Genomic DNA, 25,501 nt, shown 5'->3' with positions numbered 1-25,501 from the left:
CACATGTTTATGGAGTTTTTGCAGTTTCTTTTGCATTAATTTTGAATTTCATTGCACTATGGTCAGGTAATATGTATGGGATAATTTCAGTTCCTTTGCATTAGTTTAAGCATGTTCTGTGGGATAGTATATGATCTATTTTAAAGAACAGCCCATATACAACTGAGAAGAATGTTTACTTTGATGATGGGTGGAACACTCTGTAAACACTAAGTGCATTTCTTCACAAGTTGGTTCAGTTCTGATATTTCCTTGCTGAGTTTTTGTCTATTTGATCTATATCTTTGTGACAATGGAGTATTAAGGTCTCTCATTACAATTGTGTTACTGCTTATTTGATTTTTCGTGTCTATTAATAATTGTCTTATATAGTTCAGACTCTCTATTTTGTAAATACATATTTTTATAGACCTTGCTTTTTTTATTTTAAAGAGAGTATTAAATGAGAAACAAAGAAATAGAACAGTAGCAGCATACCAGTATCACAAACATAAAAAAATCAAAGCAAGAACATTCAAAGTGATACAGAGACTCAAGACAAAATAATACAAATCAACAGTGTTTGTTACATTACATATGGCTATCCTCAACTACATTGCTCAGATTACCAGATGTAAGAATGGAAGATTGCTCAAACCATTATAGAGAATAAGAAATTTATAATTGTTATTTCTTTTACTTGAAATATTCCCTTAACAAATTTGTACTGACCTTCTTTACCTCTTTTAATCATTCTTGATTTGGAATTCACATTTTCTACAAACAGAATATCTACTCTTGCTTTCTTCTGCGTTCCTGTTGCATGGAGGATTGTTTTCCATCCTTTGACTTTCACTCTGTCAATTTCTTTTGAAGTTAAATGGGTTTCGGTGTACAGCATATTGCTGCATCTTGTTTATTGATTCATTATGCCAATCTGTTTCCTTTCATTGGTGAATTGAGGCCATTTAAATTGATGGTTATAATTGACATGTATTGGCTTTCCTTCATCATGATATTTTCCTGCTGTTGGTTCCTGGAATTTTCCCTGTTTAATTGCTTGCCCTGCTTGATGATTTTTGTTTCTTTTTTTTCTGTTGTAGTTCTTGGAGTTGTGATCATTTTTATCTCTGTCTAGACTATCTTTCAGTACTCTGTAGAAGATTCATTTGGTCGTCATGAATTGCTTCAATTGTACATTGTCATGGAAGTATTTTATTTCTCCATTAATTTGGAAAGAGAGTTTTGCAGGGTACATCAATCTGGGTTGGAAATTCTTTTCTCTAAGGACTTGAAATACCTTACTCAAAGCTCTTCTTGACTTGAGGGTTCTTGTGGAGAATTCTGCCATGATTCTGATGAGCTGTCCTTTACAGGTGATCTGTTTTCTCGTTCTCTAACAGCTTTCAACATTCTGTTCTTGCGTTGAATTTCTGGAGTCTTAATTATTATATGTATTGGTGTAGTTTTATTTTGTATGTGGACATTTGGAATTCTATATGCTTCATTTATTTGTATGTCAAATTCTTCATCCATGCTCGGGAAGTTTTCTGCCATTCTTTCTGTGAAGAATTTATTATTATTTTTTAATGGTGTTTTGCTGCCTCGAGGTTTCTCATTGACCCAAATCAATCTTATGTTATTCTTCTTTGCTTCATCTTGTGGCTGTTGATTGATTTTTCATGGTCTCCTGCTGTTTTTAAGATATCTTTCTTTTCAAGAGTAGAAGCTGCAATTCTGTCTTTAAGAAATGATATTCTATCCTCTCCTTCATTCAATCTGTTGTGTGTACTTTCAATGGAGGTTTTATCTCTCAGATTTCTGTTTCCATCTGTTTCATGGATTCCATGTCTTTCCTATGCTGGGCATTTTTTCTTTCTGTCATTTTTCTAAATCCATCAATTCTTTCATGTGTGTATTCTCTAATATCTTTTATTTTAAATATCATTACTTTTTGTGCCTTCGAGATTATTTGCTTGATAGATTTGTTCACTTTTTTCAACTTCTGTTTCTATCATTGCAGAAAATTCCACTGTTTTACTTCCAATTTCATTGTGCTTCAGGCTTGTCCTGAATGGACTGATAGTCTGGGGTTGCATTTTGTTTCTGCATCTTGTCATTTTCTGTTTTTTTCTTTTTTGTTTTATTTTGTTTTCTATGTTGATGTTTCCTGATTACTTATGATATGAAGCTTTATCACTAGTATCAAGTCTTCCCTAGGTGATATGTGTTCTTCAGGTATGTCCTTTAGATAAGTGGTTCTTTTTAAATATCCCAAGAACGTGCCTTCCCAATTTGTAAATAATGATTTTATGTACAAATAATTATTTGGCTCACATACCAATCCTTTGATCCTGGGCTTTGATGATGATTATGAATCCATACAATCAAAATGTTATCATACAAAGGAGAAAAATTGATTATAACATGTGCATCGCCCTGGCTAAAGTAATATAGTTAGAAACAACAATAGACCAGGTGTGGTGGTGCACACCTGTAGTCCCAGATCTCAGAAGGCTGAGGCAGGAGGCTCATTGGAAGTTCAAGGCCAGTTGAGGCTACAAAATGAGCTGTAGCCCAGCCTGAACTGCATAGGAATACCTGGTCTCAAAAAAACAAAACAATAGAAACAACAATAGTTTCAAGTACAGCTTAAACGCTGACAAACTTCCATAACCATTTACCTGCTATCTCCAACCACAGGAGCAAATGCTAATGTCATATAACAAAATAAAATATATACCATGTACTTGTATGCAGTTATTTTTCCCTTGGTGGAGTGATTTTACCCTCTGCAGATGGAAGGGGTTAAGATGGGTTGGGTACAGGATAAAGTGATAAAGGAGGTCACATATAACAGAGTCAAGGATGGAGATCAAAGGATGATTACTTGAATTTGGGGAAACTGGAGGAAACAGGAGGGAAAGAATGAAATAGAAAGTGAAGGAGTAACAAAAAGGGAAGAAACAATGTTTACTCACTTGAAAGTAGTAAGACACCATCCAACCAGACAGGAAAAGGATAGCTAATCAGACCAACTAGGGAGAATAAAAGTAGTAAAATACCTTTGGTGTTTACAGCTCTGTGGTATTGTCCATGTCAGATCCCAGAAATGTGCTATGTACTATAGCTAAGTTTGCCATCGGAGTTACATTGGGTATGTAGCTGATATTGGCTTCTGGATGTGGGTCTGGGACAAGTCTATTGGTGGAGCTCTCCAGAGCCCAACTGCTGGCTCCTCCTTACTGCTTTAGACACTTCCTGTTGCTGGTCTCACTGATTACTCTGCCCTCCAAAAGCATGTGTGTACCCATGTACCCAGGGCCAGCTGTGTGTCTTCTATTTAGATTCTAATTTTTTCATGCAGTTTTTGTGATTTCCTTGCCTTATTTTCCATATTTTTCTCTTAGCTCATGGAAAATATTTAAGGTAGTTGATTTTATTTCATTGTGTATTATCTTTATGTAGCTTTACTTATGAATAATATCTTCTAAATTTTTTCTAATATTTGCATCATACTTTTTTTGTACACTTGTTATTATCAAAACCAAACATTCTAAATATTCTTTTGACTTTAGAAATCTCACCGTTCAATACTCAATGAATGTTGATTTTTCTATATTGAAATCTTACAGCATGCCTTGGTGACTTTTCCAAAATGTATAGTCTTCATTATGGGCATTCACTGAAGCTTACATCCCATTGTCTGCAACTAGCAAATGTCTTATAAATATTTCCTAAAATTTATTGCTGCAAAAACAGGAAAAGTCCTGTATCTTTGGTATCCTCTGAGGTGAAAATGTGCTGCACTGCATGAGTACTGAAAGAATGCTTTGCCTCTGAGTATGCCTCCCAGCAAAAAAGAACAGTATTCAGCTGTCACAAAATACAAGTTCCACTTTGGGAAGACAAAGTATTTCATGGCTACTTTGAAACAACCAAGTCACATCAGAAGCATGTGCTGCCATGCCCAAGGCTACCTGCAGCAGGGCTGAGGAATGAGGAATAACAGTGACTAGATATAGTAACCTTCCCTAAGTACCTGTGAGGGACTGGTTCTATAACCCTATGAGGACTCTAGCATTTGTAGATGCTCAAGTCCTTCATATAAAAGACATAGTGTTTGTATATAAATTGCATATATCTCCAATATACCTTAAATCATTTCTTGATCTCTTATGATTCCTAATACAATGCAAATGCTATGTAAATCATTATTCTGCTATATTGTTTAAGGAAAAATGAAAAAAATAAAGGTCTGTACATGTTCAGTACACATGTAAAATATTGCTATATTTTTTCTCATCTGTAGTACATTGAATCTGCTTGCACAGAGACTGCAAACAAAATGAATGACTATATAATGCAGCTAATCACTGAAATTCACAAAAATATCACAGCTAATTTATAAAGAACTCCTCTGGACCATACAAGTACTCTACTGTATTCTAGAGTCAAACACATGTTGCCTCAGGCAGTTCTCATCACGCCAATAATAATCTCAGTGACAGTTTCCTAGAGCTTCTTATTTATGTATCTTCTCTGATGTCCCTGTCAAGGACTTCTGTAGAATTGGAGGTTGTGAGCATGTCTAAGGAAAGTAAGAACAATATCAAAGAAACCTATGAACCTTCTTATGGCTATAAGTAACAGTGTCTGAATAAAATGAACAAGGAAAATTTAATGAATATAAATATTATTTATTTTTACAAGCCCAACCTACTCCCCCTACTCAAAATGATGCTAATTCAACACTTAGTTACTGCCTGCCTTTATATGTGACAGACACAGAATTAAGACATTGTGAATTTGAAAAATGAATATAACTGGGCATGAAATTGCATCCATGAACTCCTCGCATGCAGGAGGTTGAGACAGGAGGATTGAGAATTGAGACCAACCTGGGGTACTTAATAAGACACTGTCTCACAAGAAACAAAATAATAAATAAAATAGCTTATACACTACCTCTATAATTATGCATGAGGTGTGGGCAGTGGAGGAGATGAGGTAAAGAGAAAAGAAATATAAATATGGCTCAGTTTTAAATATTTCTAACAGAAGTGAATGAATCACATATAAACTCATGTCTGCCTCTGAGACTATTTCTTCAAATGCTCAACGAGAGTTAAGGTGCTTCTAACATGGAAAGCTTATCATCCAAATGTTTTGTGATTTAAAGTTTTTTATCTGGATGAAATTTTTGCTTGCATAGTGCATTCAACTCTGTCTCTCAGGTCTGCAAAAATGTAGCATTTTTGCAGTTTAACACACATAGAGGCTACTTTCTTTTTCCATTTTTTTCGGGAAAAATCACAGTAGGTAAGATGGAGAATTTGCCATTCTTTCCTTGTGGACCGCACTGCATGTTTTAATGAATGGGTTTCCTTCCCAAGCCCAGGGGTAGTGAGAGCCTGTTACTGTAAGATGGACCATCAGATCTAATTCGAGCTTGCAGTATGTATCTTAGCACAGTGTTAAACTGAGGTACTGAATAGCAGGAATATGGCTCAGTCAGCTGTTTTCATCATCTTTATGCTGCAAAACAGTTGGACTGATTTTGTTGATTGATATATTTGTGCAGTCATATATCTGTGGTTTCTATTCTTTCAATTCTTTGAATGAGCCAGATGTTTTTCTATATTGTGGGCATAGTTCTGATCATTATAATAAAAAGGCACATTTCAATGGAGATAAATGACCAGTACAAATGACAAAAGTAAGAAGATGAATATCTTGCAACATAAAATATTGAAAACTGTGCTTTATAGAGTATAAATAAGCAATATATTAAAACAACAATTTATCAATTTCTTTAACTATTTATCAATTATGCCTTATTTTGAGACCTATAATAGTTGCTAAGAATATAGAAATAAATGTGATAGCATATACTCCTTGATACATCAGAGAACATCTGAAATCACATAAACACATGCTGCCTCATACAATAAATAGGCATTGTTGTGCTACGCTAGGTGCATAGGGTAAAAACAAAATAGTACAGCAATAGAGTTTTGCATCATGAAATTGATAAACTCACTGGAAAAGAAAGAGAAGGACTTACAGTGAATTCTTATAACTGTCAGGAAAATGTGTAGTAATAAGCAAACTTTACTTGATATAAAAGAATCAAATAATTAGAAATATTGCCCCTGGAAAAAAGATATTCAAACTCATTTTTTAAAATTTTTTAAACAATGGTGTGTTTATTACAAAGCAATCAGAGGTGGTAAAGGGGTGTTACTAAGAAGGGGTATAAGGTGGTACGTATACTTTCCAATTGACTGGCACAGGGTTTTGATTGTCAGCCTTCTTAATTTTCCAAGGTTAAAATTAATGTAAAACTAATAGCACAACATGGTCTGAGCTAAATTTAAATTATTTTGGTAAATATTGAGGAAAAAAGTGGGAGAAGGTATCTCTTCCTAAGTAGGAATCAAAGAGCTCCTGAAGCAATGTGTGAATGCATTTAATTAATTTAAGCTGTCAGTTCTATTGCATCTTTTTTCTTACACAGATTTCCCACTTCAATCTTAAAGGATATAAAGATCACACCAAGGTATTCCAGCCAATATGTGTTTAAGCTTTACATGATTGTTAAAATGATGCTAATATAAAGGGAGTGAGAAGATTTATTGGACAACTTTAACCATTTATCAATATGATTTTTATCACACCTACTTTCAGTTCAACTTTTGAAGTCTAGCTTTGACGGAAGCTAGTTATAAATATTTGGACAGAGTCCCTAACACTTGATAAAAGCTTAATAAATATAAAATGAACTTTTATTGCTTTTGGCACAACTATACTTATGAGAATAAATGTCCCTAGCATTTTGATTAATGAAAGAACAGCTCATCATGGGACATAATTTCATTGTTCACAAATACTTGATTCAGAAAGCTGCTATCCCTGGCAATAGAAAAAGGATGAATCAGTCTCTCTATTATAGAGCAAAGAAGCCAAATTTCATCAGATTAATGTTTTATATTGAACTCATTGAAGAACTGAAATCATAAAGGAACAAACTCAATCAAAAGCTAAGTGGTGAAGGTACCTAAGGGAATGCAGAGGTGAGAGAAAACATACTTCAAACTAAATAGCCAAACATCAGTACCAACAGACTAGCAGAGTAGTTGAAAAAATACTAAAGGTCAGGTTTCATCTTTTACAATAATATAAAATCCATGAGTGCTGCAGAGATTGGGAGAATTCAACACTTTTGAAGACCAGTTTTGTAATGATCTTTACCAGTGGATCACAGACAGTATCAGAAAAGCTTTGAAGCAATGTCTTACGGAGTGAGAAGGAAACAGTTCTGTGGGATAGGTCAGAAATGCTGCCTAGATTATTCTCCCATCCTCTGCTGTTGAACAGAAGGTATGTTCTAGCAAGTAGGGGAGGGAAATGCTATTGTTCCTAAGATATTTGTGAAACATCACAGGTAGGGGAATAAAACAGATAAGGAACAAAAGAAATTACTTCTGACAAGGAGCATGGTCACAAATGTTCTGAGACCATAGTTTCAGCTAGAAAATGTCATGAGCTAAAAATCAGCAATCCTCAAGAAATTCAGCAACACAATTTATGCCAAGGTTTACTCATAATAATAGCAGTAGAAATTCACCCCTGTTACGATTCATATGCAGCTGTTACCCCAAAACCTCACGTGCACATAGGTGGGGCTTTTGAGAGGTGGTTGAACTATGGGACTGTACAGCAGACTTGCTGTTAGTAGGGAGGGTCTCATAGGAAGGTGCAGGTTACTTTGGACCTTGAAAATTGTGTCTCACTTTACAGAATTCTTTTCACTTAAAGTGAAATTTAAAATATATATATAATTATAGTTTAAACATCTTAGGAGCAAACTTTACCAAAAAGATACACAGTTATTCTTTAAAACTGCAAAACATTGTTGAAAGGAATTGAAGAAAGCTAGAACAAATTAAAGATATTTCATAGTAGTAAATAAGAAAAGAGGGTAGTTAATCTATTTTACAAATAAAATCCCTTTGAAATCTCAGTAAATTCTTTGCAAAACTTAACAAGGTGATCCTAAAATTGATATTGAAAGCGAAAGGCTCATAAATAGCTACAGGAATTAACAACTTTGAAATACTCATATTTCTCAAATTTAAAAATTACAGAAATCAACTTTAATCAAGATCTGTGGTACTCGCACAAAAGTAAACATGTAAATCAAAGGAATAGAATTGAAAGCTTAGAAATAAATTCTCATACTATGATTAATTATTTTCAGCAAGGCTAATATGACATTCTAATGTTGAACAGAATGATAACATCAAAAACTATATTGTAAGAATTATACATTCACTGGAAAAGAATATAGTTGTACCTCTGCTTTCTTCATATATCAGAATAAACTCAAAATAAATCAAAGACCTAAATATACAGATAAAATGAAAATGCTAAAAGGAAAAAATTAGGCATAATTTTCATAATTCTGATCTAGGTGTTGGTTTATGAAATGTGAATATGAAAGTAGAAGTAACCAAAGAAAAATGTAGAAATTCTACATCATCTATATTGAATGCTATTGTGTTTCAAATACACCAAGCAGAGTAGGAAAGTGAAAACCACATTAGAAAATACTTAACAATCAATATGTCTAATAAAGAACTTGTACCTAGAATATATACAACTATTATAACTGTATAAAAGACAGATAGCCCAATTTTAAAGTGAATAAAATATTGGAATAGGCCTTTCTCCAAAGAACATCACTAATGGAGAATGAGCACATGAAATACTCTCAACATCTCTAGATATAAGGATTTGATGTCTCTCCCAGAGTCACCAGATGGGTTCTCACATAAGGTTTAGTTCCTCTGTCAAGATCAATGGTGCTATACAGATATCACAGAACTATCTAGAAGAGTAGGGCAGCTTTCTCAAGGTGGTCTAAAAATGACTTTAGAAAACAATAAAAGGAATTTTTCTGATAGTTAGAGTGTGAAGTTGGATGAGTGTTTCCACATAGAAGCAAGGGCTTGCATGATATAAAACTCCTGCAAGCGCCTAAAGAGAGAAGAGTGCCCAAGCTTTTACCCATCAGTATATCTATAATAAAAAACGATTATGATAACTGTTGATAAGGGTACAGAGGAAGTATGTCCTTATCAAATGCTGGTGTGGATGTAATAGGGTTCCATCACCGTGAAAAATTGCTTGTCAATTTCTCAACAGGTTATAAATAAAAATTACCCTAAGACCCAGCATACCTAAGACAAATAACAAGATTAGTCCATCTAAAAACATAGGCATAAATGCTACTTGGAACATTATTAATAATAATGTAAAAGTTGGCACATCTCAATTGTCTATCAACTGATAAAAGAATGAATAAACTATGTCATATCTATATAATAAAATATTTAACAACAAACTCAAAAAGAAGTGCTGAGTGCTGTAACATGGACTAACCTTAGAAATATTATGCCAAGGGAAAGAAACCCATTATAATGGGCCATGTATTTAGCACTTCCATTTTTATGATGTCCAAATAAGCAAATCAAAAGGACAGAAAGTAGACTCATTTTTTTAGAGATAAGGCTTGTGAGTGGTTAGTAAAGATTACAATGCTTCTTTTTGGATTAAAAATTGTTCCAAGGGTTGGGGATATAGCTCAGTGACACAGAGTCTGCCTGGCAAGCACAAGATCCTGAGTTCAATTCCTACTACAAAAACAAACAAACAAACAAAAACCCCCAAAAAACAAGAAAACAAAAGAAAAACCCAAAAAACAAAAAATTATTCCAAAATTGCACCAAAATTGGTTGGGGAATAGGTGCATAGATGTATTTAATGCTATTTAACTATATACTTTAAATAGGTGAACTATAGGTGTATGAATTAAGTCTCAATAAAATTGTTCATTAAACAATAATACAGATGCTTAATTTTTTCTCACATCTAATTTGAGTTAATTCAAAGTGGTTCATGACCCAAAAGTAATTTGTACAAGTAAAAATCTTCTAGACAAAAATGTAGGACAAAAAGTCATGACCTGAGGTTAACCAAAGTTATTTGATTTTAATGTTAAAATATGATTCATAAAAGAAAAATATGAAACATTAAACTATCATTTGATTAAAACTCTGCTTAACAAGTAGTAATCCATTGCTAGAAAAAATGGAAAAACTACAGACATAACTATAAAAATTGTCCATTCCTTATGAGGCTAAATGTGTAGAAATTCTACTTATAAATATCTACTCAGAAATGAAATATTGTATTTACATAGAAATATGTATGTGAATGTTTTGGCAGATTTATTCCTATTGCCCTGAACTGGAAACAACCCAGATGTCTTTCAACTCATGAAAGCATAAACAATCTGTGATACATCCATATTTAAGATACTACTCCCATTAAAAGAGACAAACTGTTGATTCATGTAACAACTTGGATAGCTCTTAAATGCTTCTTGTGAAGTGAAAAAAGCCAGTTCCAAAAGAATACAGATTGTATGATTACACTTATGTTGCATTCACCAAGGGAGAACGGTGTAGAAAAATATCCACTCAACATTTTCTGGAAGGGTGGTAGTGGTGTGGGGAAAATGATCCATAAATGGATACTTTGGATGGAAGTTTGTAGTGACAGAAGTGTTTAGTGTGGAGTGGTCTTTGTGAATACCCAACACATTCTTTGGCCTCAAGTCCAACTAACTATGCAATGCAAAATTTATTCTTTACTATATATAAACTTTCTAAAAGGAAATAAAGATATAGAAATAACTGACTCTTCAAGAGTCAAACTCAGGAATGACAAGAAAAATCCACTCCACTGTCACAGGTTGGAGGATCATAAGTAAGTACAATGTGAGATAAAAACTGGCAAAATCCAAATAAATCCTGTACTTGATTCAATGACACTGTACCAGTCAATTTCTTGGTTTAGAGAAATATTCCATGATTGCATAAAATGTTAAGATAAAGTGGAACAGTGACCATATAAGCACAAAAAAATCTTCTGTGACTCTAAACTGATCTCAAAATTTTGAAAAATAGTAAAAATTCAAAAGGTACAATAGATATTACAAAATAGAAAGAAAAAAAATGCTAGGGAAAGGAGAAAAGAAAGAAGTAAAGGAAATTATATATCTATGTATCTCTCTATCTATTTACACACACACACGATAGCTTAAATAATTGTACTACTAATTTCTATTAGTTTATTGAAAGGAAAAATTAATGCTCAATTTCTGACTAATTTTACATGCTTATATCTGGTAATCTGAGTAACTACTTTGCAGATAACAATACACAATATAACAACCATTGTTGATTTCCTATCACCTTGTTTTGAAATTCTGTATCTCTTTTAATGCTTTTTGCTTATTTTAAAAATTATTTTAAAAATAAAAGAAAAAGCTTTACACTGGGATAGAGTTTTTACTGACTTCCTCATAGGCACCTCTTCTGTGTTGACTCACACATTTTAATCATGTTGTATGCTGTGTTATTCTGACCAATACTTTCCTCACTCACATTCACACTGACATTTGTGTCCTCATCCCAGGAACCTTTGAATATGTGGTTTTCTGTGAGGAAAAGGATTCTGCAGATGGGAACATTACAGATTATTTGGTGGTCTCACAGATGAAATCACAAGTCTCTGTAGTAGGGGAGAGGAGGGTCAAAATGTAGATACTGTGGAGGTTAAAGCAGAGAGAGCTTTGAAGGTGCTATCGTACTCACTTCAGAGAGGGACAGAGGTCATAGGCCAAGGAAGGCAAAAAATGCAGCTCTAGAAACCGGAAATGACGAGGAAAGACAGACAGATTCTGGAATGAGCAAGACCCTTCTGATGTTTGTCTATGCCCAGTGAAACTGACTGCAGACTTATGATCTCCAGAACTGCAATAAAATGATGTTGGCTTAGTCTTGCTGCAATTTGTTAGAGCAAAAACAGGAAAGAAAGACATATGAATACATCATAATTGATATGTCATTTTAGGAATAAAGTGGTATAGAAAAGAATAAATTTGATGAAAAAATACATAACGGCAACAGAAATATGTTGAATTGCAATTAGGGTACCACATGGCTACAGGCAGGTTTCTCTGTAGTCTGTGCATGGAAACTTCGAAACGAAGTGTTGGGATAATCTCGCAGAGGGCCTGCACTTCAGGTTGGGTTTTCATTCACTCACAGTCTCTGATGACTACCGTATTCCTCAGTCATGACACATTAGCTGCTTTTGTGGATGAGAATACAGAGGATTACTTTCCTAACACAGCTCCAGGGCTTCATGAATGAAACCGTTAAGCACAACTATATCTCTTTTTGTCCCATATGATGCATACAAGAAAGAATAATAGAAAAGAAAGGAAAGAAGGATGCTGTCCTAGATAAAAATAAGAGAAACAAGAGAAGCTGCATCCACTGCTTTCTTCCCATGTGCCACACGGGAATTCCAAATGGGGCAGCAGTTGGTGTCGCTAGGGAGAAAAAAAAAGATACTGCTGCTGCTAGATCAGCAGACCTCTTGGCCATTGGTTCTGCCTTGATAAGACTCATGTTTCAGACAAGGAATTGACTTTCTCAGATTAGATCCATTTCAGCCTTTGTCATTTTATTGAGAGAACTTTTCTCCCAGCACCAATAACATACCAATCAGCTATTGAGGAGGACAAAGTTGAATCATTTTATAGAAAAATTGGTGCACCTTGAGATCATAATAAAATATATCAAATATATATGCAAAAATACACAGCAATGTGGTTTCTTTTACACAGAACTCAAGGTAAAAATAAAGAGCAAATAAAAAGACAGATAAAGGGAAACAAAGAGATAGATCTTTAGAAAATGGGAAGAGGACCGTGAGATGGACAGTAGGGGAAAGTGGGAAAGGAAAAAGGACATAAGAAAAACTAAACGGTGTTATGTCCCTATACCAGCCATGCAAAATGAATGCAATCATTGCATATCTCAAGACTGTGTCAAAAATATGTAGAGTTGCTTCTGTGAATGACCTTCTCATCATTCTCCCTGAGTTGTCAAAAAGTAGAAACTCTGACCTGGAAAGCCATGACTTTCATCTTGTAGTGTTAAAATATCACCAGCCTGTAGCTGTATTTTTATGTAAAAATGATATCCAGTTATTATAGCCTTGTTTATGATGTCTTCTTTAGTGTGTGGAAAACTATGAAGCTAAATACTGAACCTAAAAATGCTATAATCTTCAAGACAGAGGTATTTAAGGATGAACTCCTTGGCAATAGGCCAAATTTAGTTGAAAAAATAGATTGGAAGCAAAATAAATTTATATGAGGATGGATAAAGGGCAAGGGAGGTGGAAACAAATAAAAATTGTTAAATATTTCTTTATTATGTCAGTCACATCATGAGATATGAACAAGTTTTGACTCCTTGTCCTGGTTTCTCTAGTCTTCAGATTGATATTTTGGGTGACATCTGTAGTGAACATCTCTCTGTTTCCTCATCTGAAAACAGATAAAGTCTGTATAATTGGGTTGTGAGGATAAAATTAAGTGATACATAATATAATAACAACAATAAAATGGTGAATCTGCCTGGAAAAGCATAAAAGCTAACAATTATATTTTTGCTTACATTATTGCCTAGAATTTCATTTAAAAGGAATATATATATATGTCCTATAATTGGCAGATCCATATTTTGAACATAAGCTAGATTCTTTTTGTGTTATACCTTATATTTTCAGCTGAAATCTCTTAAACGGTGCAATGGGCTTATCTCTATGGTCTTAGTTTCAAACTTCTGTACACATGAAGTCCCATAATTGAGACACATGGAACCCTGCCTGATGCTCTGACCCTTCACCTTCACACAGTCCTGCAGGTGACTTTGTTCCATACCAAGACCTCTTCAATGTGATTGGCCACAGATAAGAGTCAACGTAGCAGCTGGCGTGATCTTATTCCTTTAAAAGAAATACTTCCAAATACACAGTGAACAGGAAAAGATTCAAATTCTAGCCCATAATTTCTCTTTACTAAAGAAAGTGTCTATCTGATTTATTGGGAAATCTGTCCTTATAAGAACACAAATGTGTTTGGGGGAGCACTTGATGTTTCACTTAGCTGCCTGATAGATATGTTATTCCAGATCACCTTAGACCAAAGAGTTATTTTTTAAGTAAATGTTTAAAAAACACTAGTGCTAATGGCACAATAAAATTGACAAGTTTAAAATAAAATGTCAGAAAAACTAAAGTTCTTGTAGCAATATTAGCCCCACCATATAGCTCATAATGTCTAAATTATAGAGGATTTACCAACCCAAGGTAGTTAGATTAAAAAATGATTCTGCAAAAACAAGTATAAGAAGTTTGATCCAATTTTCATACTTGCCATCAGAAGTAGGTGTTGATAAATCAAAGTTTATATTACTAATGCACTTTTATTGGTGCTGCAGTCAGCATTTATGGCAGAAAAGGAATTTCTTTTTCCCTGGAAAGACATAAACATGAATCGAGGGGCTGGGGGTTTAGCTCACCGGCAAAGCGCCTGCCTGGCAAGTGCAAGGTCGTGAGTTCAGTTCCCGGTACCGGAGAAAAACCAAAAAAAAAATAAAAAATAAAAAATAAAATAAAATAAAATAAACATGAATTGATGTTTTTCTCCCTTCTTTTTAAAGTTTTATTATATATTTTAATTGGCACACAGCGATTGTACTTGTGCCTGCAATGCATTCTGGCATTTTCTCTGGAAGTACATATTGTGTAACTATCAAATCAGATCAGTTAACATCTATATTGCACTGCTTTCCCTAGTGATCATTAAATCTTCTCATCTCAAAAATGAAGACAGAGTTCAGCATTGTAGAACAAGGAAGAGATCAAGAACATTGGAACATTAGCTGATTGAGTACAAGTTGTGAGTCCATGCCAATCCCTTTCTCATAGTGATGAATTGTGATGATTGTTCATACAATTAAGGAGAAATGATATGCCTTGATACAAAACAGGGGCATCACAACTTGCTCTCTGTTACTCTAAATGGGGTAAAAATTCTCAGTATGTTGTTGAATTTGTTTTCTAATTTCTTAGTTTATTTTGTTCATTTTAAAATCTTTCAGTTTGAATGATTTGAGATGCACAGTAATTCTGGTAACATAGTACAGGGGTTTAATAAAATTCTGAGATGACTGTATCATGAAAAGTCACATCTATACGAATTAAAGTCCTCTTGTCAAATAATCCTCTGTTTGAAAGCAAGGAGGGAGTCAAAATGAGGATTAAGAGGTGAAGCTGATTAACAAGAGGGCCAGAGAAATTTTATAAGTGACACAGTTCATTTCTCAGCTCTAGGTCTCACCTTTTGATCTGCAGGTTGAAATGGCTCGGGTTAGCATGCATCACACATTTCTCTGCTGGCTCTCTCTTATTTTATTATGAAAACGATACATCTAGAGCATGAGAACATCCATTTCCAAGCCTCTTTCTCCTCATCTTGCTTGTCTTCTCCCTCTTCTTCCTCTACCCCTTTCCTAGCTTTATTCTTTCCCTGTCCTTTCCCTTTCTTCTACTTTTCGTTCTCTTCATTTTCTTCTTTGGCATTTCCTCATGCTCCACCTTTCCCTACTTGCTATTTCCTTTACCAGAATTTACCAAATTCCCCCACCATGTCTGCTAATCATCTACCTGAGAATTGCCAACCCACTCTGCTAATGACGCTTTGTTTTTGAAATGTTATTTTATTGTTTCTTTAGTTAAAACCATTCTATTCCAACTAAATAAACAATGCTCTGATGTAGCTGCACTCAATCTGCTCAACTCTAAGCTGTCTCCAGCTTTTCTGCAGCCACGGTGATTTGCCCTGTCCATGGTAACAGATTTTTCTCATTGCAATATTTGGGTTTCTGCTGCTTCTCACATTCTAAACTATAAGATTATTTTAGAATCTGTGAACATTTTCTTGTCACATTCATATTTGAAACACACCTTATTAGTTTATTTATTCATGTGCCACTTCTCTGCTAAAAGGTTTTGAAGCAGGATAAAATAAAAGTCATAAATAATGAAGCTAATAAAACAGGAATGGATTTTTTTTTCAAAAAGATGAAACTTTGAAAAGGAAAACTAAATTATTTCTGCCACACCATAGTTAACTGTGTGCTGGCTGACAGCTAGATGTAAAACCCTATCTATACAACGTTACATTTCAATTCTTTATCAGAGAGGAAAAACCTATCAATTAAATAATAAAGATTATATTTTACTCCCACATATTTTGAAGAGGAAGTACTAACATAGGAGCCTCTACTGGTGTCCTGTCAATCATAGTAACCTAATGATTATATACCTTTGACTAAATATGAAATTAGTTTTCATTTTTGATTTTTTGATGATTTCATTTTTAAATAAACACCTCAGTATTCTAATTAAGTCATTGAAGATGGTTCTATGAATAACAAATATGTGATCCATATTTTAGTGTGTTTTTGATTTTAAAGGTATTAGTCAATATAATGTCATCCAGTTTCACGTGAAATAATAATATATCACCTGGCTCTTTCCATTCTGCAGCTTTATTCCCCACAAATAATTAATTGAACAGTTTTGCCTAGTGACTCCTACCATATCTAGATAGTATGTGTTCATATTCCAGTTTCTTAATTTATACTTTATGCAGTAAGTAAAGGTGCCTATTTTGATAGGGAAGCAATTTGCTTCATAACACACACACATACTTGTACACTTTCATACATTACCTTTTTCATTCCTGGAATATAATTTGCATCTATTATGAATGAAATATTAAAATTTCACAGCAATATAAGAAAAAATTGACCTTAAATTATCTATAATAATTTTACTTCATTGTGAACAAGCTGCTTTATAGTGTTTACAACGAGTATTTTTACCACTCCATTTCCAGCTTCTTCCTGCTTCTTTGTCTGTGTCCAGCAAGGAAATATAAAATACATAAAATGTCTTTCAGAGACTTTCCATTTCCTCACTTTAACAAACTTTTTTCTTCACAGTTAACCATCAATATATACATTTTTTCTCATTTCCCCAAAACACTTACTCATTATTTTTCTGTTGATGTTCTTTTTATTCTTATTACATCCAGATATTCATGTGACTACTTGAGATAAAACTAATCATTCCCAAGGTTATCACATTAATAAATATAATTCAGTAAAAGCAATATAAGCATTTTAAAACAGGTGCAAATGAGATCCACACATGAGAAATGAATAGAATCTCTAATTTTAAATTTTTCTTCCAGTAAGCATATATTTTTTCATATATATTAATTTATTTGTGAAATCAATCAATCATTACACAAAATTTTGAGTGTATACTATGTTCCGGGCACTGTGCTTAAATTAGCAATGATCTTGTTCCTTAAGAGAATTTACCACCAGGAAAGGAATCATGTCAAATCAGGCTGTTGCACTCAGAATGCACTCAGAAGGTAGAATAAAGATATGAAAAAGACAGAAGAACCTGAGACCACACTGTAAGTAAAAAACTTGGGAGTTCACCCAGCGAGAACCTTGTTTGACAAAGTTCTAAAAGATAAGTTGGCAACCAGGAAAATAGAAGAACAAACTCAAAAGGAGGGACTTGTGAAATGTGAAAATTATGTCACATGCAGCAGTAAAAGATGCAGTACAAAATGATTGGGAGAATAGGCATCTGGAGAGAGGTTGGATGATAAAAGACTTTCTTTGCAGGCCAGTTTAAGCAATCTGTGGAACAAAAGATTTGGATTTAAAAGTGATCACTTCACAGTGGTATGTAGGATGGTTTGGAAGTTGAAAGGCTGAAAATAGAAAGATCACTTCAGAAGTCACCACATTAGGCTAGAAGAGGCCACTGAATCCCTGAATGTAGACAGGTTAGTAGAGTTACAGTGAAGTAGGTGGAATTAAGAATTAAATAGGAGGTGGAAGGCAAGGCTTTATATAAGAGGAAAAATCAGATCAAACCTACACATAAGACCTCTCTTGATACTATCATTGGAAATCTCTTAACCAAGTCCAAAGCTCCTTGTGTGAATTTAGAAACAATTCACAAGAATTTACCACCTTAATAATTTTGGTAAACTAAATCATTATTCACTATGCCATACATTAGCTAAAGATACAGAGAGATAGATAGAGAGAGAGAGAGAGAGACAGAGATAGAGAGAGATAGAGAGATAGAGATAGAGACAGAGAAAGAGATACAGATACAGATACAGATACAGATAAAGATAGGGCAAACCTTGCCTGTGCAGAAATTTATTAAGGTCAAAAAGGAAATGTAGGTACCACTGGATAATTTCAGAACACCATTGTGACTATTAATTCTGATATGGCAACTTCATTTCATTAAGAAATGCTTAGCAGATTAATAAAAACTTCTGCATGTGTGCGGTAGGCCATGGAGATACAGGCCTGAGTACTATGTATATTTTGTCCCTCTTCTCTGCTTTGCTAGTGCTGTTCCCCCTGCTGCTCTTCCCCAGCACCGTGGACGAAGCAGCTCTGTTCCACGGCGCCCTTTGGTCATGATGTTTCTGCTTTGGAACCATATGATTATGAATGGAAAAGCCCAAACCATGAGCTAAATTAACGACTTCCTCTCTTATATTGTGAACATCAGACATTGTGTTCAGCAACGGAAAAGCTGAATAATGCAATCATGATTAGTGCCAGATCGTAAACACCACAGAAGTTTATGGAGAAGAGAGGTCAGTGGAAGACAAGAACAAATCTTGAGAAAAATCACTTGCTTTGAATTTCAGATGTGTCAGACACAAAAAAGGTTTCCAATATGGGGAACCAGTGGAAAGTGGTTATCAACATTTTTACAATAACAAAACATTTGCTATCTGGTAAGCCTATGGTCTGGCAGAAAACCAAATAAACTGATCTTTTTTGAATACTGCATAAATATAAAGTATATTGAGAAAAATTAAAGATGATGAAAGAACCAGGTGAGAACAGACTTGGTTTAGAACAACTGATTTACATTTTCTCCCCATATTTAATATAAGCTTTCATGGAAAACACAGCTCATCAATGAGTAATAGCCATTTGCTTACATAGAAGAATAGAGAAGGATCACCATGGTTGACCTCCTGAAAGACATGACACCAGTATTCTGAGAAATTCCTTTTGTTTCACACCATTGAAGGACTCCTTTAATCTTTTACTCTACACAAAAGAACTACAAGCAAAAATAGCAATATGTGACTATAGAGGTGTTTCTCTGTGAGCTTACTTTGACTTAGACAACATTTAATTTTTTTTTTATTTCCACAAAATTACTACCACTGCAGGCCTCACTGCAATTAATTTTATAATGAAAAATAGTCATTAATGAAAAAAATTCCTGTGTACGTACTTAAAGCATGAAATGATAGGAGGGAAAACAATGCACTAAAAAGAGGCATGTGGGAACGATCACCAAACAGACAGCAGGCTGGGAAAGTAGGTTACATATTCCGTTCAGGGCAGCCTTTTCATCCCCATTATTCGCACTATTAATATTAATGGATTCTGGGGGAGAAAGTTAGGGACCTAGTCTTCCATCTTGCTGTGCAGAATCTGAATATTGCATGATATAGAATAAATGGAGTGTTACTGATGCCATTTTGTCTCAAATGAAGTTATGCCGGAGAGCAATACCTTATCCCCACTCTCTCTTTTTCTCTTGTTCTCTTGGCACCTAGGCAAAAAGTAACTGTAAAAGCAAAATCCACAGTCTCCAGCTTGCAAAAGCTAATAGGTGTGTACTCGGTCAGCGTAGTTTGGGGAGCACTGTGACCCACTGACACAGGCATGAGGCTCGGTTTTCCTGGCTCAGCACAGTGGCAATTATCCCTAGTGGTGAAGTTTAAGCATGGTTTAAGAACGAGAAGGCTTATTACAAAAGCTTTCCCTTCACAGAGGTGTGTGCTGTTTATGTTTTAGGAAAGTTAGACATAGACTGAAAATGGACTGGCTAAATTCATTAGCTGTAAAGTTTCTGGTTTTCATTAAGTGCTGTGAGACTGTGTGATTTCATAAAAAGGTTGTTAGTGCAGAAGGAACAGGATATTAAAGATAATAAAGATAGGTAGTTTGACCACCCAGGAGAGGATGTTTTTATACGGGATGCAGAGTCATTAGCGTTTATGGTTGTGCTATTTAGATGACAAGGCTCGTGCAACTTTCAGCCTTTTCTTTTTTCTGTTAATACCCCTTGTCACTAAGAATTTTAAAAGGGAGTTGAACCTGGCATGTTTTGGAACATATGGGGTTTCTGCTATAGTTACATACATGCATGGCTCTCGCCCTGAGGAATACTGAAGAAACTATTAAGAAATAAAAAGAGAACAAAGAAAGAAAAGAACCTGATTCCCTTTCTAGGACTGGCCAAATGAATCTGAGCTCATGACTCAAGCAACCAGATGAGGTACCTGAGTCATGGAATTGCTGGACCCTGGTGAACCTTTACAAGAAAATAATTTACAAACAAGCTGTTTTCTCTTATTTTGATAAAACTTTTCATGTATTGTGTAAGATAATGTGTGTTTTTAAAATAATGAGAGCACTCATTGCTCGACTTTGGTTTATAAACATCAACATAAGAAGGGGATATGCATGATATAGGAAGCCAAAGTATTTACATTTTGGATTATTAAGAAACTTCAATCAGCTAAATTCCAAATATAAATAAATTAATGGTGGTAGCAGGGGGCAGGTTGTAGAGAAAAATTTTAAAGGAGAATTTTATTTATTTTGAAATTTTTAAAACTTCATCACTAGTATCTGGATTTCCTCTTGTCCCATGGCCATTTGTTGAAATGAGCAGTCTTCTTCCAAGAATGGACTGTGTATCAATATTGAAAGTTAACAGAACATCTACTGAAATACCTACAATTTGTTGAAAGGTTAGGGAACTGACGGGAATCTGGGCTGAGCATACGTCCACGTGGTGAACAAGAGAAGGCTTCTTTTCATAAAATAAGAGCAATATGGATGTAGAAGGGTTCTGCTTAATTGAGTTTTCCAGTTTGAGTAAACCATTTATGACAAACTTCAAAATCACTTATTTACTCATTAACTTATTTCTTTCTAAATATATTTTTCTTTGGTCTCATGTAATTTTTCATTTTACAGTGCTCATTTCTGTTTTGCTCATTCACCTTAAAATTCCCTATGATTGACGTGTACCAGGTAACTAATAAATAGTTCTTGAATGCATAATAACTTTTCCTACTAGATATTATCTTCAATCTTTCCTCAGGTGGAGAATTTGAAACTAAGTAGATTTAACATGTCCAAGATTGCACAGCAAAGATCCACTGTTGTAATTTCTAGGTGAGCTACAGCTAGTTTACCACCTCTCCAGACTGTGGCAGTTTCTGTGCTTCCAATAAAGTTTATTGCAAGATGCTTCCATAGAATAAATATATATGGCTCACTCTTGAATTGCCACAGTGATGATATGGAAAAGAAGCAATTAATGCTCACTGGAATAAAACCAAATAATGCAGAAGTAAAAATGTTACTACCAGGACAAAATGAATTTTGATTCTTTGGAATAGACATTTCATTTCCTTTCAGATTTACCCAGTGTTAACTTGCACTATTAAACCAAAAAGTGTTAAGTAAAAGGACAGTTGCTTAGATACTCCAATGGAATGCTCTAAAGAAATAAAAAAATTTACATCGTAGAGTGATCAGGATAGTGATTAAATTTCAGCATTTGACCTCATGCCTTCGATAATTACACTGAGAAGTAACATATTGAGACAAGATTTAACAGCAAGAAGTACAGAAAGCTTTTGTTCAATCACCATGTGTTTCTGGAGATTTATCGAGGCTTAATGGACATTGCAATCACACGAAGAGCCAGAGATCTAAGTTTGATTAAACACAAAAGCAATGGTAATAGATTAATAGGAGCAGTAGCTAAAATGATGACAATCCTAGCCTACCTGACTTTTACTAGTTATTTGGTCTCAAAATATGAAATATATTCAAATAATTTTAACACCTGAACCACAAGATCCAATTTTTATTTCATTTGTTTTAAATTTAAAAAGCCAATGATCAATGTGACAATAGAATAGGCATGATATTTGCAACAAAGCATGACAAAGTTGTGCTATGCACTCCAAAATAAAGTTATCAGTATCTGTGTTTCTGTATCCCTATTTCTAAAAGTGGTATCATGATAGCACAGAAATATCACTTAAGGTAGACTCAGCAGAATTATTAGTGACTTTTTTGAAATCTTTCCCTCTTCTTTGCTTTGAATCTGTTTGTAATTGGGTTCACTGACAAGTAGACTCTGAGATGGAAATTTGAAATGTCATTCATTAGGGAAGACTCTCAGTGTCCTTGACTAGGAGGCAGAAATGGAGGCAGGATGGACAGAAAACATTGGGGTACAACTGTGTCAGTCAGGCCTACAGTGACTTCTGGAGCTAGGATGCTATCAGACTTTTCCCTGTTGAGGCAGGGTCTGAATATTTACACTCTAAATTGGCCAATTGTTGCCCGGGAGTGGTATCTGTCTTTGGGAGAGGGAGCTCTCTCAATCTGTGGGCATCTCAGCACAGCTGTGGATAGACCTGCTTCTGTCATGAAAGAAAACTTGTGGAGACACATTAGCTTCACCTCGCTTCATTAACATTGATAACGTTCTTTCTCACTGTGCTGTCTGGACTTCCTCACTGGACACCACCCTGGACAATGAGGTGCTGAGAAATGAGGTTCTGAGAAAGGTTTTTCTACCCAAGAAGAGGAAGAGAAAGACAGGTACAGTCATGAACACAGAACTCTCTTCTGTCCCAATTTTCTATTCTTTCTTGAACATTTACACTGACACAAATCTGACTAGAATAGCAAAGGACGGAGTCGGGACAGAACCCATCCTATGTTATTTAGTAACTAAGCCATTTTTGGACTTCTTGTCTAGTAATTTGCATTATAAAAGATATTTCTTTTCTAGAATCATAATAAATATATCTCTATTTAGAGGTAAAAGCACCCTAACTGATGTAGAGTTTAGAAGGTGAAGTACCTGAAATATAATAGATGTTTAATATTTATTTTTTTCTTTTCTTTGTAAGGTACAACTCATATTACAACATGCAGCCATACAGAACTCATAAAAGTGAATCATTTTAGAGAGCTGAATTTTCTAATAAACTAAACATCTGATAGAACTAATTCTCATATATAGTGTATAGTGTTGTAGTATCTGGAAAAAATCTTCTAAACAGAATCTACACAGCAATTGATATGTGTTAATCATCAATGAGGATGATATTTTGAAGAATATTTTGATGCACAAATAACTGCAAGATCTCTGAGGTAAGATTGGTTTCTCTATCTTAATGGTCTCAGACTTTTGTGCATTCTGGATCTTTACTACTTCTTGTAGTTCTGCTTACACCACCAAACTTTGGTTGTTAATATCTACTACTAACAACTGCTCCCTGACCCAGTCTTTGCGCATTTATACACCTGTAGTGGTCTACAAAGGCTTTATCATTTAGTGACTTAAGCTATCAAAGCTATGTACAAATTATTAAAACACAGCCCCCATAAATTTCTCTCTTGTCAGTGCACTCACTGATGGTATTCGAGGATGTATTTGCTTCTCAGACACATGAAGTACTTAAAGGACCAGAATGTAGGCAGATGGTGCCTTAATCTATTTTCTTTCCTTTAGGTCATCTGTAATTTCTTGTATAGCAGTGGTATTAGTGATAACAATTTCTATATATTAAACACTATAAATTAAATTTTTACTAGATAAAGAACAATACTAAGCATTATATAGCATAATATTTACTCTTAACAAGTCCAGCACAATAAGAAAGATTATTTTGAAGATTAATAAAATGGAAAATTTCCACAATCATATAGATAAATGGTGGAAGAATTCAACATTCCTTTTTATTTCACTTATTTTGTAATGTATTAGTGCAATTTAAATCAGAAGATTGAATCTTGATCTCTGCATTTTACCTTATACAGAATGCACCTTAGAATGGTGCAAAGACATAACTGTAAGAGCTGAAACTGTGAAAGTGCTAGCAGAAAGCCCAGAGGAGACACTTCAGCACAGAGACACAGCAACGACTTCCTGAACAGGACTCCAGTAACTGTGGAAATAATAACAAGATTTGATGGATCGGGTTGTATCAAACTGAAAAGCTTCTTCATAGCCAAGCAAGCAATCAACAGACTGAAGAGACAACCTACAGAGTGGTATTGTTGCCAGCTACCCTCTGACAGATTCATATACATAATATTTAAAGAACTCAAAAAGCTTAGCTCCAACAAATTAAATAGTGAAAAAAAAATGCTTGAATGAACTAAATAAACAAGTCCCAAAAGACGAAATTCAAATGGTTCATATTTTATGAGATATACTCAGCATTTTACCCAGCAGGAAATGCAAATTAAAACCACATTAAGAGTCCCTCTCGCTCTAGTAAGAGTGGCCACCATCAAGAACACATCAACAGCAGTAAATGCTGGTGAGGATACAGTTACCATTACATGGCTCTGTACTGATGGTGAGAATGTGAATTCATACAGCTTCTATAGAAACCAGTATGGAGCTTCCTCATAAAATCTTAAAGTAGAACCACCATGTAATCCAGCTATAACACTGCTTGGCATATCTCTGAGGGATTTAAAGTAAGCATACTATAGAGCTAACTGCATACAATAGAGCTACTTGAACTCAGCCCCAGTGCCTGTTACCAGGTGAATGAAGAAAACGTGGTAAATATACACAATACGTAAGGAGTATCATTTACATAAAAAAGAGGAAACATCTTTGATTTTCAGAAAGATGGTTGGAACTGGAGACAGTAATGTTAACAGAAGTAAAGCCAAATTCAGAAAGCCAAGTACTGTGTGTTTTCCCTCAGATATGGTATACAGGAAAAATGAAAGATGATATGAGAGTAGAAGACTATTAAACAGGAGCTGGTGATTGGGAGCATAAGAGGGATGGCAAAGAAAGGTACTAAGTGAAAACTAATTTATATACCACAGACATATGCACACCTATGAATATGCACATGCACATGAAACTTTTCCTACTTTTCACTATTACCACTACATGGCAGCATCCTTGGAAATCACAGTGGTATTCAGATTTGCCTACACTTTCTTTTTGTTCTTGTACTGGGGATTGAACTCAGAGCCTTCTACAAGACAGGCAAAGGATCTACCATTGAGCTACACCCCTAACCCATGCCCAGATTTTGATTTTACTAAAGCAAAGTTCTGAAACCACATAGAAACAGAATTTAATTTTCCATTGTTTTATTCCCCTATAATTTTATCCCTAATTACTGTAAAGCTGACTTCAACACTCTGTAATTTTTCGCAGATCTGGGAATATCATAGTTTTTAGTCATTTTGCAAAATGAGGCTATCCATAGAAGAAAGAGCAGTACTTTTTCCTTTGCTTGAAAATATGTTCAGCAGTATGACTCCATAAATACGTATCTGTGCACCTCATTTTCATGATGATCTTGTGGATACAG

At 34.6% G+C, this 25,501-nt stretch overlaps 1 long non-coding RNA gene across 1 annotated transcript in view; it reads right to left on the bottom strand.

The window, feature by feature from the left end:
* Positions 1 to 13,398: 13,398 nt before the first annotated feature.
* The window catches only part of LOC106149981, a 36,841-nt gene continuing 24,738 nt past the window's right edge, over positions 13,399 to 25,501 (bottom strand). The window contains exon 4 of the long non-coding RNA XR_001236485.1: positions 13,399 to 13,453. This is a non-coding gene — a long non-coding RNA (uncharacterized LOC106149981). The remainder of the gene's footprint in view (positions 13,454 to 25,501) is intronic.

This window comes from Chinchilla lanigera, unplaced genomic scaffold (assembly GCF_000276665.1).
Source record: "Chinchilla lanigera isolate Chin_1 unplaced genomic scaffold, ChiLan1.0 scaffold00058, whole genome shotgun sequence".
In the NCBI taxonomy this organism is placed as follows: domain Eukaryota; kingdom Metazoa; phylum Chordata; class Mammalia; order Rodentia; family Chinchillidae; genus Chinchilla; species Chinchilla lanigera.
This window is presented reverse-complemented; position numbering and strand designations above follow the sequence as displayed.